This window comes from Thalassophryne amazonica, chromosome 3 (genome assembly GCF_902500255.1).
Source record: "Thalassophryne amazonica chromosome 3, fThaAma1.1, whole genome shotgun sequence".
In the NCBI taxonomy this organism is placed as follows: Eukaryota; Metazoa; Chordata; class Actinopteri; order Batrachoidiformes; family Batrachoididae; genus Thalassophryne; species Thalassophryne amazonica.
In genome coordinates, this window is record NC_047105.1 from 81832043 (window position 1) to 81848352 (window position 16310).

Consider the following 16310-nt stretch of genomic DNA (forward strand, 5'->3'; position numbering starts at 1 on the left):
AGGTCCTGAAAGGAGGAGAAGAGGCACAAAGTAAGATTGCCTTCACTCGCATGCCTGTCAGGAGTGATTGTCTCGTGTGGACCACCTGTGTCAAAGGGGCGGGCCATACTCCTGGCTGATGGGTGTGGTAATATGCAAGTCACATGCACACCACAAACACTACACACGTGCTGTTCACGTGCTTCAGACATGTGATTGCTACAGGCTCACTGCGCAATATTCCCAACACCTCGTGTATGACAGCTGTGTAACCTGTATGTGACAAGTCTCTTGGCTGTACACTCTCACAAACTTTCGGCAGGCCTGTGGGCTGTCATCCCCTGTGACCCATACGTGTCCACCACATGTGCAGTGAATTGTGTAGCATACACTTAACCAGTTTAGGTCTAGGTTTCTTCAGGATGGGTTTAATCACTGCAGATTTAAAACTTTTAGGGACAGAACTTGAGTTTAATGATGGCTTAATAATTACCAGCATAGTAGACCCAAGTGTAGACCACAGATCCTCAGACAGTTTAATCAGTATCAGGTCAAAAAGACAGCTTGTGCTTTCATCAGAAGTTACAAGTTTCGTCAGTATACCCATGTCTCGAATGTCTCTATCCACTGATGGAAAATCACTATCTTTCAAAGAGTCTGCCTGGCCTCTGCGAAGGTATGTTACTTACCCCCATTTTCATAAAGTGTCTGAGGAGAGCTTAAACTCCCCAGATATTCCCCGGCTGAACTTATGACCCCTGAGGACACTAAAGCCCCGTTTCCACCGAGCAGTCTGGGTCGGTACTGTCCGCTATTTTGTGCGTTTCCACATCCAGATTTAGGAACGGGTACCAAAATAACCGACCCATATCGTACCATTTTTTGGCAGCCTTCAGCTGGGGTCCCAAAATAATGGACCGGTTATAAAAGGGAGGTGCTAACCAGCTGCTGTGCATTACATGTTAAGGGTCCTTCACACTGCGCGTGTCACGCAATCATTCTGCCATATTCCCTCCTGTTTTTTCGCATAAGTGGAAGCGGCAACAACATGTCTGGATGCGCACAGGGGTGGAGATTTCTATGTCACAGTCTGGCATCCAGTGAACAACGCTGAAAATCGGCATCATGGATTTGCAACAGGAAAAAGTGAAACACTTGGTTTTTGATTGTTTTAGTGTGATGCGTGCCGTGTTTATGCATTGTGAAAGGCCCTTTATTGAAGGTGATGGTCTAGTGGTTAAGCGTTGGGCTTGAGACCAGAGGATTCTCGGTTCAAACCCCAGCCTGACCAGAAAATCACTAAGGGTCCTTATAATCCCCAGGTTGCTCCTGGTGTGTAGTGAGCACCTTGCATGACAGCACCCTGACATTGGTGAATGGGTGAATGTGAGGCATAATTGTAAAGCACTTTGAGTGTCTGGTGCAGATGAAAAGCGCTATATAAATGTAGCTCATTTACCATTCTGTTCTTTCAAATACTTTCTGATCAAAGCAATCTGATGTCAGGTGGGCGGAACTTATGGCCATGCAAGTGCCCTTTTAAAGGGACACTGAATCAAGGGACCATGCTTTTTGCTCTTTGCTTTTACACTTTTTTCTTCACTCTTTCTTCATATGCTCTCTTACATTCTTACTAGTTTTCTTTGTTTTATTCCCGCCTTTTTCTGAGGTGTTCCTTTTTGATACTCAGTATTTGAACAGCTCCGCTAATTTTTCCAAGCAACTTTAAGGCATTCAATTTCAATTTATTTTCATTTATATAGCACCAAATCACAACAAGGTTGCCTCAAGGTGCTTCACACAAGTAAGGTCTAACCTTACCAACCCCCAGAGCAACAGTGGTAAGGAAAAACTCCCTCTGAGGAAGAAACCTCAAGCAGAGCAGACTCAAAGGGGTGACCCTCTGCTTGGGCCATGCTACAAACATAAATTACAAAACAATTCACAAAACGAACATACAGGAAATGTTGCCAGTGCACAGGACAGTTTGTAACAGTCGTTACAGGCATTGTAACAACTGAAGCACAACTCAGGACCCCTTCACCGGGAAATACATAGGTGAGTGAAAATAATGTTCTTTAAGAGCCACACCAGTACAGTGGGTGATGCAGAGAGTGTGACACACACATGGCAAACAGACATGTTGGGGCTTAGGTGCTGAGATCAGTCCATAACACGGGCAGGATTTCAAAACCAGGGAGGCAGTCTGACCAGGCACCAGGGTCCAGAGGGGCAGGCAAAAACTCGTAGTGCAGGAGACAAGGCAGGGTTCGGTAACCAGGGACTACAATAATGTACGGAACGCAGGAAATAATAATAATACACAAGACAATCTAGCGGGGAGCACAGGAGGAGAGAGAGGTTAAACAGACCAATACATAATTCCACTGATGAGACACACCTGGGGAGACACAGGAAGCAAGACATGTGCAAGAGACAAGGGACATAAAACTAACACAGGAAGTGCAGTAGACAGGACAGATGCGTGAGAGGCAGGAGCCAAGTCATCTGAGTTTTGGACACAACTTTCTAGCTCAGTTTTTCAAATTAAGAGTGAAAATTGAATTTTTGAATTGGCGAGCTTCCCTATTCTTCTTCGCTTAATGGCAAAAACTTTTTATTAACCTTTAATACTTCCTCCACAAATGTCTTTGCAATGTCTTAAGCCTTTTTGACACATTAGCCCTCAACACCTTTGTCATGCCTTTATGTTTAAGACAGTAATAATTTCATGTGGTTTAAATTTATGTTTATGTTAATTAGGATTTGTGAAAGAGTTAAAAACTGGTTATAAATATGTTGTATAATTTATGGTGGAAAAGTTCAGAAAATATATTCAAGGGGAAAACAAGGTGAGACATCGCCTCTAGTGAGGATCGTTTTTGTAGCAGCGGAGTGAGCGCTCCTGTCTATCATGGATGATCTTTGTTTCTTTTCCTTTCGGTGCATGCAAGCTAGTTTTGCAGAGAAAGACATGGTTGAACAGCCTCATGGACACGCTGACTTGTTCTAAACACTTGAACCTTGGGAAATTTTCATCTTTGTGAGTATTTACGTGTACAAAGCATCAAACTACTTATGTAGTGTTAACTTTCCAAGTTTTGGTTTTATTTGTGATATGGCCAGTACTTAATTGCCTGTAGTTTGCGTGTTCAGGCTAGTAATTGCGGTTTCCTTCTTTGTTACAGTTACCACACATCACATCACCACATCATATGTTTTGTTACATTTGTATGTGAACAAGAAAGCTTCACTAAAGCAAGAAAAGCAAGCCTTGTGTACGGAGTTTTCTTTATGGTTTGCTGGCTGTCTAGCAACATACAGACACGTGTTGTGAGGACAGCACAACCTTGATACAACAGTTGAACCCCACCTGCTCGTCTTACTTCCCTTACTTTTGACTCCTTGTTTGCTGCCTCTAGGTTTTTCTTTACCATTGTCTCTTGGTTTTTCATTTATCTTTGATGTCTTTTTAGTAGAATGCAATGGGCCCCAAACCTGGGGTCTAAAGTTGCACCCTAGGCTCTATAGTTATCCTAACCAGATCTGGCATTGTATCCGAGGGCTCTCTTCAAGATGGTGATCATTCCCTTAATCGCAGACAGCTGCACCTCATGTGCACTTGGGTGACCGGGGATTGCCTCAAGGTATTTCTTCAGGTTCTTCTTCATCAGGCCTGTTGCTCCCACCACAACTGGGATGATATCGATGTCTTTCAATGACCATGTTGTTCTTAGGTCATTTTTCAGGTCTTGGTATTTCGAGATCTTTCCCCTTTCAGCTCGATTCAGGCCGTAGTCATTGGGGACTGTCACATCAATGATTTTGGCTGTTTTCTCTTGCTTGTTCCAGATGACAATATCAGGTTTGATTGCACCTCCTTCAATGTGTCTTCCTGCTGGGATCTCTTTGTCGTAGAAGATCGTTACTTTTCCGTTGGATGAGACTGGTGCTGGCTCGTGCTCCCAGACATGTTCTTTGACTTCCATCTCCAGTTCCTTGCAGATCTTCCAGTGGAGATATTGACAGATCTTGTTGTGTCTGGATGTATAATGCCCATCTGCCATGAGGATCTGGCATGCTGAAGTTAGATGGTTTACACTCTCAACAGCTGTATGGCAGAATCGGCATTTATTATTCTGTGAGATCCCTGCCATTTTTTTGAAGCCATTTGTTAGAAGTCCCTGATCTTGTGCTCCAATCAGAATTCTTTCTCCATCAAAACCAAGTTTTCCATTTTTTAGCCACTGCATTGATCCAACTTTGTCGATGTATTCCTTTTCGAGTTCTTCTTGGAAACGTCCGGCTCTTTTGTGCTGTTTCCATCTTTCTACTCAATGTTTTACTTCTCTTTTGCTGTATTGTTCTCTGGTTTGTCTTGCAAGTTTTGTTGCAGGCATGAGACTGTTGCTTTTTCTCTCTTGTAGAAGTTCTCCGCCAAAGTTTTTTGCCAGTTTAGTGATTGAGGTCCGTTCACTTATGGCCTCGTGGTGGTGTGTGACCGTTTTTACGATTTCTTCTTCAGAGCTCTTTAAGTACTGTCCAATACTTATTATCGATGCTCTGTAGGCCTGGTTGATTTCAGTGAGACCCATACCGCCTTCTCTGCGAGGGAGATATATTCTGTCCATGCACTGATTTCTGTATGTGATTTTGTGGAGGGTGAGCATTTTTCTGGTTTTTGTGTCCAACTTATTAAGCTCACATTGTGGCCAGTTCACTATGCCAAACCCATAGGTCACCACTGGTATTGCAAACTGGTTTATGGCTGTGATCTTATTTTTTGGTGTCAGCTGTGTTTTGCAGATCTTTTTTAAGCGGTTTAGGTATTCTTTTATTGTTCTTGTTCTCATTTTCTTGTGCTCAATTGAATTACTTTGTTCAATTCCCAAGTATTTGTATGTGGAGTCTGCAGCCAGATCTTCAATGTAGCTCCCTTCATCCAATTGTATTTTTTTGTTTTTTGTCTTTTTTCCTTTTGTCATTGTGCATTTTGAGCATTTATCCAGTCCAAATTCCATGCCAATATCTTTTGAGAACTTATGGACAGTTTCCACGAGCTGAGTGAGTCCGTTTTTTGTGTTCGCATAGATTTTCAAATCGTCCATGAACAACAGATGGTTCACAAGTTATTGGTTTTCCTTTCCTTTGTCTTTACTTAAGTCATATCCGATGTCTTGCTCCTTCAGGATCTTGCTGAGCGGGTCCATGATTAAGCAGAATAAGAGAGGCGAAAGGCTGTCTCCCTGAAGTATCCCTCTCTGAACTCATACGTCTGGGATTGTTATTTGTCCCTCTGTGTGATTGAGGGTGATGGTGGTGTTCCACTTGTTCATTTGTGCTCTCAGGAAAGATCTTATTTCCTCATTGATGTTGTAGAGTTCTAAGCACCTCATGATCCAGGAGTGTGGTACACTGTCAAATGCCTTTTTGTAATCAATCCAAGCCATGCTGAGGTTCCTCTGCCTTGTTTTGCAGTCCTCCAGGATAACTTTGTCTGTCAGTAACTGGTCTTTAGCTCCTAATCTTCTTTTGGAACATCCTTTCTGTTCATTTTCCAGGTAGCCACCAGTGTCAAGATGTTCATAAATGGCATCAGTTATGATTCCTGTCAGCCATTTGTACGTTGTTGTTAGGCAGCAGATGGGTCTGTACTTGTTGGGAAGCTGTGTATCTTGGTTGTCTCCTGTGTGCTTGCTTTAGGGGTTGGTAAGGTTAGACCTTACTTGTGTGAAGTACCTTGAAGGAACTTTTTATTATTATTATTATTATTATTATTATTATTCACAGCGCTTCACTTTTTCCACATTTTGTTATATTATGCAGACATCGATTGCCTTTATGTGACAGAGTAAATTACCAAACACCATCGTGCTATAGTGTTGTACAGTTCAAATATTCTGCAGGAAATAACAAAATTACAAGCATTAAACCCTGGTCCCACCGAACAATGAAGGATGAATAATGAGCCATATAGCATGTTATTTTTTTATTTTTTATTTTTTTGGTACGAGTCCAGTTATTCAACAATCGTGGGAGAATAGAGGCTCTTAGAGGCAGAATCTTCGGCTAACAAGGCTCATTTCTGAGCGTGGAAGTAATTTTAAGAAGTTCAAACTTTTGCCACAACAGCATGGGACAGTTTGTGTATGAGGTACTACAAGGACAAACGAGGATTTTAGAGGCATTTTTGTGGTCAAGGATGAGGCTGTTAAAAGCCCATCATCAGAGCACCAGGTGGCTACAAGGACAGGACAGGCCATTTTGGACAGGCTATTTTGGCTCCGCCCTCCTGCACACTACAATTCCACCTGCTTTGTGCGCCGGATGCTGTAAATAAAATAATTATTTTTTAGCAGATTAATCATTTTCTGTCAGAGCTTGGATGTTGAAAACACCTCTAATTGCTTCTGGAATCAGAGAGGACATTTCATTTGCAGCTTTTTTCCTCTCTCTGTCTCATGCGCCGAGGTGGAGAATGTATTTGTAATAGCCTAAAAGGTAATAATTTGTAATGTTTTAATAGTTGGTAAAACAGTTGCATATTCATTCCTTCTTTATAAGCAGCTCTAAAAGTATGTTTACGATAGATTTAACATCTTGTTATAATGGATCAGATGAGGTGCACTCTGTGTGTGCTGACGCAATGACTCGCACTGAAGACGAGCGTTTCACAGAACGCGAGCTCGCAAAAGAGCGATTTTGTAGACATTAACAGATGAACACAAAGTTAAAAGTTAGATCAAGGTGTCAAAATGACTGTAGCCACAGAAGAAATAAAGCCAGCAAGAAGTGCAGAGGCGACTGTCCAGGGACCCATGGTTTGGTTCTAGCTGGTCTGGTTATTTTTTTGGAAAGTGATTGATGCACACAGTTGCGGGTGTATGTAATTAAAGGGGCCACCTCATTGTGATGTCTTTGATGTCCTGATTGTGATGCGAAGGGAGAGCACACGCATTATGTTCTGCGGGCATTTATCATTTATAGGTATACGATAACATCGTTATCAAGTTGTTCACCAATGAATATGGCTTTTTACACCCTGAAGAAAACCATACACCCTGAGGCCAAACTGATAACTGATAATATTTACATTTTAACAGCATCTGCAGGAGGCTTTGCGTGTCCATGACTTCTTGACAAAAGTGAAAGTTGTGCAAATCAAGGAATATTTGTAGATCACCCTCTGTGCATTTGCTGGACATTAGCGTGCACGCTAACGCTGCAAAATGTGTTATCAGGTTACAAAAAGAGCTTTTTCAGTTTTAGAAGTGTTTATTTCTCACTATCTTTTACATAATATATGACAAAGAGGATATATTTACACACAAACAAAACAGAGTTTTGCAGCTACCTACCAGCCTGTGATGTTACCATGCCGTATTGTCTGCGAAATACGTTCAGAGGTTTTATTAGGTTCCAAAAATGGCGTTTTCGGTTTTAGATGTGTTTATTTCTCTCTACACTTTACATAATATTTGAGATATCCATATAAACACAAAGCAAAGCATTTTTGAAGAGACCAGCCACTGACGTCATGGTGCAGCTGTACTCTGATTGGCTGTCATCCCCGTCACTCAAAAACAAAGCAGAACAGATTCAAACAGAATGTGACTTTTAAACCTCTTACAATACTTCTTAAAATGTGTCAAGGTTAGCCATCTTTGAACTTGTCCAAGGTCTGTGTCCCAAGAATGTTCCCTGTGAATTTGAAGACTGTGGCAGTGTCAGGTTTCAGCCCGGATCCGGGGTTTGTAGTCCAATTTTGCTGCCTTTCTCTTACTCACCTTCTGCTCCAGCTTTGATTTACTATTTATTTTATTTTCATCATGTGTTTATTCCCTGTTCTATTTTGCTTTGTTACTTTGTTACTTTTATACTTTGGCCATTGTTCAGTTCTGTTCTAGTTTATTTTGTCAGCTTGTGTGTTCACTATTGATCATTAGTTTATCACTTGTTTATTTTGAATTTCTCATTTGTGTCATCAGTTATGCTGTAATGTCAGGTTTTGTTTTTTTCATGTACTCTCTGTTTTTCTTATAGTTTATTTAGCCACTTTGTTTTCTTAGTCACTTCCAGTTTAGTTTTGTCTATTTATTATTTTCTTATTATTCTCTGATTAGTTCTCATGTAGGTTTTTTTCTTCTGTACTTATTTTTCTGCTCTCATGTTTATGCTCTGTTCTGGTATGGTTCATAGTTGTATTTTACTCTGTCCTAGGTTTCCTTTGATCTGTGTACTCTGTTTTCCTCACGTCCATCTGATTGTGTTCCCACTCCACATCACTGCACCTGCCACTGTGTCTTTGTCTTTCACTTTTATGCTGTCTGCTTTGTGTTTTCCTTCGCTCACTCTCTTGGCACCTGTTCACGTATCTCTGTCTTTTCATAACGCCACCTTGTGTTGTCCTCCCTATCTTGCACCATGTATCATCTTGGATTCGCCTAGCCACAGCCCTTTCTAGAAACTTCTCCCCACAAGTGCAGCTTGTTTACCAATCACTTCCTGTTCTGTTTAAGTCCAATGTGTTCACCTCCTCACTGCTAGTTCGTTGTACCTTACCATCTTTGTCCCAGCTCTGTTTTCTGGCTTTTGCCCGATTGCCAGCCGGTGTTGGACCCTGCCTCGTTTTTTGGACTTAGCTTTTCTCTCGCCCTCTGATCTCTCTGACGCTGTGTTTCTGTGAACATTACTCGTTGTTTGACCACACCCCAGCCTGTCGTTTTTCTGTACTTCTGCCATGTTGACTACCTAACGGTGTACCGTACCGCTATATGTGATTTTTGGATAAAGCCCTTTTCACTATTACACCTGTGCCCGTGAGTCCTGTATTGGTGCCTAGTCACCCAGTGTCTGCAGTCTTGACAGGCAGTAATAGAACTGGACTTATGCTGTACACAGACAGACGACGGATGCCAGGTCGTCGCAATACCTGATGGCCATATGTTTGCCTCGGGTAATAATAGCCATATGATAAACAAATTATTAACCTCACTTGCTTGGTCTGTATGGGGATATCATTCCTCTGTGTTTTTTGTTTACTAAACACGTCGGTCTGATATTTCCTCATACAGATCTCTCGCTCGGTTAATAATCCTGTAATCTGAACACAGCCCTCATATGTCTCCATCAGAAACAGGAATTTTCTGTGAGTTTTTGGGCAAATTACATGGAAAACAAAGTGAAAATGTGAAGAAAAAGTGACGATGCGGTGGAAAGTGGACGTGTTGCAGTTTGGTTTTGACCCGAACCTCAAACATGTTTAGGCGGTTCTGCAGGTGAGAGAATGCAGCTACTCTGGTATGGTGTGTAGGCTAACACTTACCGACACGGCCTCTCACATTTGTCTCGTCTTCCCTTCTCCACTAGGAATTGAAAAAACACTGCACTTTTCGCAACTGCTTTGGTGATTGCAGCTGAAAACAAAACAATACGGCATTTATCCGTCAGAAGTAATGCTGTGTTTGTATTACGCAATGGCAGGCTGTCCCTGGAAATGGCCAAATCCTGCAATATCATGCAGGGGTTCAAATGAGACTGCGCTGCCCTATTCACCTAACCTGTATGTCTTTGGAAGTGCGAGCAAACCGCAGCACCTTGAGGGAACCCATGCAGAGACGGTGAGAACGTATAATCTCTACACAGAAAGGACCAGTTGGGAAGCGATCCCAGGACCTTTTTGCTGTGAGGCAGCAGTGCTAAGTACTAAGCCACTATGCTACCCTTCAGTAGTATTATTTTCTGTAAAATGTTTGAAATGTTGAATAATTAGTCAAGCAACTTTAAACAAAAACCACATGCTGAAACGTGTCAATAAAACAGTTATTTTCCTGCCATATAAATAGACAGCTCATTCAAAAGTTATTCCAGGCAGCAAAATTACTGGAAATTTATTGAATACGACAGTTTGCCTAATTTGCTCTAATGCTTTGCTTTGTGCTGATAGAGACATGAGCAGGAAGGAGGTCTGGTGTTACTGAGTTTTGTGGGCCTCATTAGAGGTGAAGCTTCATAATAGACTTCACTCTTGAACAATCTTGTCACTTTGATCTCAGTGGGCAGCAGGCCCAGATGAGCACAATAAGTATTCTTTACTTCTTGGAAATTACTTGTTGTGTTTGGCCTATGAATTGGTTACATTTATAGATCAAATCATTTAATGAAGTTCCTCCCACAGAATTTAATAACAGTCATTTACAGCACTCTTTACTCAGGGTCCTGCCAGAAACATGGCTCATAAAAACAAAGTAATAATCAGGCATAATATACAATGAGGGGTAACATGTTTGTTTGTATTCAGTTACATAGTATTTCTGTATAAATATTTTTTTAAAAAAAATTTTCCCCACCATTATCATACCAGTCAGACTGAGTCTGGGACCATGCACTGGTGCCACCCATCACCCCATCCATGACACCATGAAACCATCCCAAGTCCTAGATGGCAAATGCCCAGGCAGACATCCAAATGCATTCATACCTCTCAAAAGTAGCCATCTATTGACTGCAGTCTGAATCAATGTGGACATCTCCTTGGCCTTGTAAGGCCACTGGGGTCCTCACTACTGACGCATTTACAAACTGGATCATGCAAAGAGAAATGCCCCACATGTCCAAAATGTCATAGCTGATGCTGCCTCACAATGCACGTGACTCTCCTCATGTGAGGAGTGCCTCCCTACCTAGCTGATCTAATTAAACCCTATGTACTGGACTGTGTAGGCATGGGACTAGTTTGTGTCCCTAAGGTCAAAAGAAGTCAGCAGACCACAGAGCCTTCTCTTATCATGTGCCTGCCTTGTGGAATGATCTCCCCACAGAGAGAAAACAGTCAGATTCCGTAGAGACATTCAAGTCCAGACTAAAGACAGATGTATTCTCCCTCTCATATGGCTAGCATACCAGTGTAGTATGAAACCATACTTCCTCTCCTTTTAATTCATATTATTAGCAATGGAACAGGTCTCAGCCTCACTACATCTAAATTCTGGGTCTGTTAGTGAAGCACAGGGCTAGCTGCTGGGGACCACCTTAGCAATCTCTCTGTTTCCCTGTTTATTTACTGATGCAGTAAAAATACCTTAGGTGCAGTTACAACCCCAATTCCAATGAAGTTGGGACGTTGTGTAAAATGTAAATAAAAACAGAATACAATGATTTGCAAATCCTCTTCAACCTATATTCAACTGAATACACCACAAAGACAAGATATTTAATGTTCAAACTGATAAACTTTATTGTTTTTGTGCAAATATTTGCTCATTTTGAAATGGATGCCTGCAAGACGTTACAAAAAAGCTGGGACAGTGGTGTGTTTACCACTGTTACATCACCTTTCCTTCTAACAACAGTCAATAAGCGTTGGGAACTGAGGACACTAATTGTTGAAACTTTGTAGGTGGAATTCTTCCCCATTCTTGCTTGATATACGACTTCAGTTGTTCAACAGTCCTGGGTCTCGGTTGTCGCATTTTGCATTTCATAATGCACCACACATTTTCAATGGGCGACAGGTTTGGACTACAGGCAGGCCAGTCTAGTACCCGCACTCTTTTACTATGAAGCCACGCTGTTGTAACATGTGCAGAATGTGGCTTGGCATTGTCTTGCTGAAATAAGCAGGGACGTCCCTGAAAAAGACGTTGCTTGGATGGCAGCATGTGTTGCTCCAAAACCTGGATGTACCTTTCAGCATTGATGGTGCCATCAGAGATGTGTAAGTTGCCCATGGCATGGGCACTAACACACCCCCATACCGTCACAGATGCTGGATTTTGAACTTTGCACTGGTAACAATCTGGATGGTCTTTTTCCTCTTTTGTCCAGAGGACACGATGTCCATGATTTCCAAAAATAATTTGAAATGTGGACTCAGCAGACCACAGCACACTTTTCCACTTTGTGTCTGTTCATTTCAAATGAGCTCAGGCCCAGAGAAGACCAAACAATAACCCATTAATATTAATAATTTATTACAAGCTAGAAGTAAAATATAGAAAAATATGCTAAAAGGAAAAAAAAAATTAAAAAAAAATTAATCAGTCCAAGCACAAGGAAGTGGAGGGGGGAGGAGCTGGCTGTGGAGTCCGGCTGTATAACACAAGCTGCACCCCTCCAGGACACCTGAAACACAGGAAGCTCAGAGCAGTAAACAGTTCCTTTAACAAGCAGCGTTTTCCAAAAGCACAGAGCGGAAATCCTCCCAGAGCACTAAATGAAACTTACATGCAGGGGCAGAGAGACTCTGCCCAGCTGCCGTGATGCGTGTCATGCTCTAGTTTTCCAGGCCATCCGTTCTGCCCCTGGAAGTCCTCCAACCGACGGAGCCAAATATGAGACATAAAACTCGAGGCAGTCACTCATTCACACGGCAACGCAGGCTAATAACCATCAGGTTTCTCCCACGACGGAGTACCAAACAATGACTTACTTGCCGGGGCAGAGTAACTCTGCTCGCCTGCCGTGTTACACATTGTACTCGGCTCCACATCTCCGTTCGTCATCGTCGCTGCTGCTACCACCACGATTGCTACTGCTACTGCTGCTCAAACCCAAGCTCTCCTCCACTGTGCCGTCCTCGTCATTCCCTCCAGTGCGCGCGTCTTCTCACCGTCACCTCTCTTCGCAATTGCCTCTCCCCGCCTACAAACACTCCCATCCTATAAAGTGTCCCTGATCCCCTGACTTCCGCCACCATGCCTACAATCATTGGCCAAAACAAACCCGGTAACCTTACCCGGTGGTGGTAAGGTTTGACGTTACTCCTGTAAAGTTCCTTGAGGCAGCACTGCTGTGATTTGGTGCTATACAAATAAAATAAATTCAATTAAAATCTGTGTCTCCAGAAGTAACAGCTTGTTTGACAGTATGTTTTTCTAGTGGTACCGAGGGATCCACCGATGAGACTAAGTACTAACAGTCTTCCGCTTCTCACCTAAGGTCACTGGTTAATGTCCAAGCCCCACAATTACACAGTAAGAAAGGAAGCGACAGGGCTGTAAAGATTTATGTTTTCCTGCAAAGATATTGGTATCACATCATCCGTGGGAGGCTCGGAGTAGAGTCACTGCTCCTTTGCGTTGAAAGGATCCAGCTGAGGTGGTTTGGGCATCTGGTAAGGATGCCTCCTGGGTGCCTCCCAAGGGAGGTGTTCCAGGCATGTCCATCTGGGAGGAGACCCTGGGCAAGACCCAGGACTAGGTGGAGAGATTATATCTCCACACTGGCCTGGGAACACCTGGGTATCCCCCAGTCAGAGGTAGTCAATGTGGCACGGGAAAGGGAAGTCTGGGAGTCTCTGCAACTTCACCGTGTTCACCACATGCAGATGTCCTTCTAATGCAGAGGTCTCAAACCGGTTCTAGAAAGGGCCGAGAGGGTGCAGACTTTCTGTGCAACCACCCACTCCAGCAGGTGATTTCACTGATTAACCGATTTCACCTGCTCAAAGTGATGTTAATCAGTGAAATCACCTGCTGGAGTGGGTGGTTGCACAGAAAGCCTGCACCCTCTCGGCCCTTTCTGGAACCGGTTTGAGACCTCTGTTCTAATGGCTGAGTCCAGAAAGTCATTGAAAAGCCTGGATTTTAGTCTTGATCCAGGGCCATCACAAACCTAGGCACTCCAATTCTTTATGGAGTTTCTCGAGTGCTCCAGTCAGGGTACACTAAAACACTGATTCATTGGATTGGATTTCCATGTAATAAATTTATGTTGTCCAAACTAAATTAAATGGATGTGCTTTATTTGAGTTGGAGCTACATATATTTATTAGATGGAAATCCTGCACATAATTGAACTGAGTTCATCCAATGAGTCATTTTTTTAGTGTATTCATTGATTCTACAAAGATCACATCATCCATGAAATCAAGATCAGTAAACCTTTCCTTGCCAGCACCATATCAATAAAATAATACATTTTTCCCAATGTATTCTTTAAAAGTTAGGCAAAGTTGTTAATTTTATTTAAAAAAGCAACTAACCTTTTAAGGTGAAGAAAAACCTGATTACACTGCATGATATTCCTTTCTGGATGAGTGCATGTGAGTTTCCACAAAGATGACCTCTAATGCCATACCTCATCAAATTCTAATATACAAATTGCAGAGGTATGGCATTAGAGGTGTGGCTTCACAGTGGGTTGAAAGCTATTTAAGAAACAGGCAACAGTTTGTGAAGCTGGGTGAGAATTGCTCCTCATGTCTGGACATTCCCTGCAGTGTCCCACAGGGGTCAGTATTGGGACCAAAATTTTTCATCTTGTACATCAATGATTTGTGTAGTGTATCTAAATTATTGAAGCTTGTGTTGTTTGCAGATGACAACTATATTTTTATCAGATGGTAATTTACAAAATTTATTGAAGAATGTTGCATCGGAAATGAAAAAAAATTACAAACTTGGTTTAACAGGAACAAATTGTCTCTAAATTTAAGCAAAACAACAATGTTGATATTTGGTAATTAGAAGATAAATGTTGAAATAAAGGTTGTGTTAGATGACTGCAATATAGAGTGGGTTAAAGAAACAACATTCTTAGGAGTATTGGTCAATGAAAAGCTTTCTTGGAAAGCACACATCAAATATGTGCTATCTAAACTTGCAAGAAGCATCGGAGTGTTAACTAAAGCAAGATATGTGCTTGACAAAAAATCATTACATTTATTGTATTGTTCATTGGTTTTGCCTTATTTAAGTTACTGTGCTGAAGTGTGGGGGAACAACGATAAAACGGCTTTACAGCCCTTGGTATGTCGTCAAAAAAGAGCCATTAGGATTATGCATAATGTCAGCTTCAGGAGCCACACAAATCACCTGTTTCTTGAATCTAAAATACTGAAATTTTTGGATCTGGTAGAATACTTAACTGTAATTATAATTTATAAAGCAAAAAATAATAGTTTGCCTGATAATGTTCAAAAACAGTTTGTGGAGAGAGAAGGGGGATACAATTTGAGAGGTGCACTAAAATTCAAACATGCTAGAGCTCTCACTACCAGAAAGAGTTTTTGTGTCTCGGTCTGTGGTGTGAAGCTCTGGAATTCAATTAGTGAAGAGCTGAGAGGGTGTCCAGACATGAGAAGGTTTAAAAAGAAGTTTAAAGAGGTGATTGTCACGATACAGTGAAGCAATTTAGAACTAATACATTTTCGAGAGTTGAGCAATAGAAGAAACCCTATTGCACTTGTCTTATTAAATTATGCAAATGAATGTTGGAGTTTCTTATGTGTAAATTATAGAAAAGTTGACTGAAACTGTGAAAGCACAAGAAATGTTCACAAATAAGCGAGTATAAATTGTAGCTTGGAACTTCTGAAATACGAGGTCTGTTAGAAAAGAATCCGACCTTTTTATTTTTTGCAAAAACTCACTTGAATCTTGTGTGTTTGCATCAGCCAAGCTTGAACCTTCGTGCGCATGCGTGAGTTTTTTCACGCCTGTCAGTTGTGTCATTCGCCTGTGAGCACGCCTTGTGGGAGGAGTGGTCCAGCCTCCTCGGCGGATTTTCATTGTCAGGAAATTGGCTGAGCAACTGCCGCTTTACTGCATCAAAATTTTTTCAGAAACTGTGAGAGACAGCCAGGTGGAAACCATTTGGAAAATTCAGTTGGCTTTCGGTGAAGATCTTATGGGGATCACACAGATTAAGGTGCATTACAACTGGATTAAAGATGGCCCACAGCGGCTGAGGGCACGCTGCGCTCTGAGCGGCGATCGACAGGCTGAAACGACCAGATCATTTCCAAACTGAACGCTGTGTTGATCCAGGACGTCGTCTGACTACTACAGAAATGGCAGAAGAGGTGGACATACCACTTTTTCGGCACATTCCACTGTTACAGGAGTTTTTGTCATGGAAAGAGGAGCAGAGGAATTTGCCACGGAGCGCTAATTGCGCGGGACAAAAGCACCTCCGTGTTGGTCTCACAGGACATGCCCTGACATGCCCAGCTATTGCACCATTCAGAAGATTCAGACGGCTTTCGGTGGCTTTTCAGTCGTGTGACTATCCGAGAAATTGTGGACGAGCTGGACATGCCACAACATGTCCTGTGAGGCTTCATCACGGCGTTGCTTTTTGTTCTGCGCCATGCGGCTCCGTCCCGAAGCGCGAATTCCTCCGCACGTGTTCACAGGCGAATGACGCAACCGACAGGCATGAAAAAACTCACGCATGCGCACGAAGGTTCAAGCTTGGCTGATGCAAGTGCACATGATTCACATCCATATAGTTTTTGCAAAAAATAAAAAGGTCGGATTCTTTTCTAACAGACCTCGTATATAAATTGCAGAAGTGGGAACAACACTGTAACCAAGGAACCGAATGAT

At 42.2% G+C, this 16310-nt stretch overlaps 1 long non-coding RNA gene across 1 annotated transcript; it reads right to left on the bottom strand.

Annotated features, from left to right (window-relative positions):
* Nucleotides 1-9350: 9350 nt before the first annotated feature.
* On the bottom strand, nt 9351-15075 carry LOC117507959. The gene is made up of 3 exons (XR_004559907.1): nt 14947-15075; nt 14510-14515; nt 9351-9362 (listed from the first exon to the last, which is right to left on the bottom strand). It is a non-coding gene; the product is annotated as an uncharacterized LOC117507959 (long non-coding RNA).
* Between the last annotated feature and the right edge of the window lie 1235 nt (nt 15076-16310).